The sequence below is a fragment of the Mastomys coucha genome, unplaced genomic scaffold (genome assembly GCF_008632895.1).
Source record: "Mastomys coucha isolate ucsf_1 unplaced genomic scaffold, UCSF_Mcou_1 pScaffold22, whole genome shotgun sequence".
Lineage (NCBI taxonomy): Eukaryota > Metazoa > Chordata > Mammalia > Rodentia > Muridae > Mastomys > Mastomys coucha.
Genome location: NW_022196905.1, coordinates 172,721,846 through 172,723,096, shown reverse-complemented (window position 1 = coordinate 172,723,096; position 1,251 = coordinate 172,721,846). Strand labels below are relative to the sequence as shown.

General features: G+C 37.9%; 1 long non-coding RNA gene across 1 annotated transcript in view; it reads right to left on the bottom strand.

The window, feature by feature from the left end:
• The window catches only part of LOC116071316, an 8,204-nt gene extending 7,427 nt beyond the window's left edge, over positions 1-777 (bottom strand). Inside the window, exons 1-2 of the long non-coding RNA XR_004110817.1 lie at positions 706-777; positions 381-558 (exon numbers count right to left, since the gene is read on the bottom strand). This is a non-coding gene — a long non-coding RNA (uncharacterized LOC116071316). The remainder of the gene's footprint in view (positions 1-380; positions 559-705) is intronic.
• Positions 778-1,251: the final 474 nt, after the last annotated feature.

The window sequence follows — 1,251 nt, the reverse complement described above, 5'->3', positions numbered from 1 at the left end:
CTGGAGCCATTAGACCCACCATGTGTACTCTTTAGTTGTTGGTTTAGTCCCTGGGAGCTCTGAGGGTAGTAGTCAGTTCATATTGTTGTTTGTCCTAAGGGGGCTACAGACCCTTCAGCTCCTTGGGTCCTTTCTCTAGCTCCTTCATTGGGGACCCTGTGCTCAGTTCAATGGATGGCTGTGAGCCTCTACTTCTGTATAGGTCGGGTATTGTCAGAGCCTCTCAGGAGACATTCTAGGACAACAATTTTGAAATTTACACTGATTTCGTAGTAGGGGGTTTTCCTCTATGTTTCAAAGAACCATCCTAAAAGCTTAAGGATGGTATTAGACATTGCTGTCAAAATGTTCAATATGACTCAAGGATGAGAGTTTCTTACCAGTTGGCTCTTCCCTCTCCAGCCTTGAATTCCACATTCCTCAATCTTCTCTTCTATTTTTGGCCAGTATAACATGAACAAGTGCTGAAGTTTAAGAAATAATCCATCCCCCTGTTCATGTGGTCTGAGGACTAAGTGCTCCATTGGTGATATAGTGAGGCTTTGCCCTAGATATTAACTGTAAATAATGAAAAGAGGAAGAACAAGGTCTTGATGCATCTTATTTTGTGACAAATTTCTCCAAAGGCTAATCTATCGAAAAGTCATAGACATTTATCATCACACTCAATTCTGATAATCAGGAATCTGGGAACAGTTTATTTACATGGTTCTAGCCCAGGCTTTTCCATGTTGCTGTTACTAAACAGATTAAGGTTTGTGTTGTCTGAGGCTTTACCAGACTCACTAGAGGATCCTGTTTCATGTTAATCTCTAACAGGGATATTCACTGGAAACCTCAGAATCTTCATTATGACATCACCATAAAAAATGTTATCAATACATGATGATAGCAGCCCACCAGTATGTCTAATAGAATAGTGAGCAAAATGGATATCAGTTTGCCATTTATGACCTTTCAATTATGCCCGATCTTTCCAGACACAAGTTTTGCAGTCCCTGTTCAAGGGGAAGGGCTTTAGAGTCTAACTTTTGTAGAAAAAAAAAAGTAATCTATTAACTTATCTTAAAATAATTACATAAGATCTTGAGTATACCTTATGTAGCATTTTACCCGTGCATAAAAAGTTCAACCAGATAGTATTTGATAATTTAAAAAATATATTAATTACAATACATGTGACATAATCACAAATTGGAAAAGATATAATGAGAGCTCCAACACACAACTGGAGTTCTCTATTTCATATTA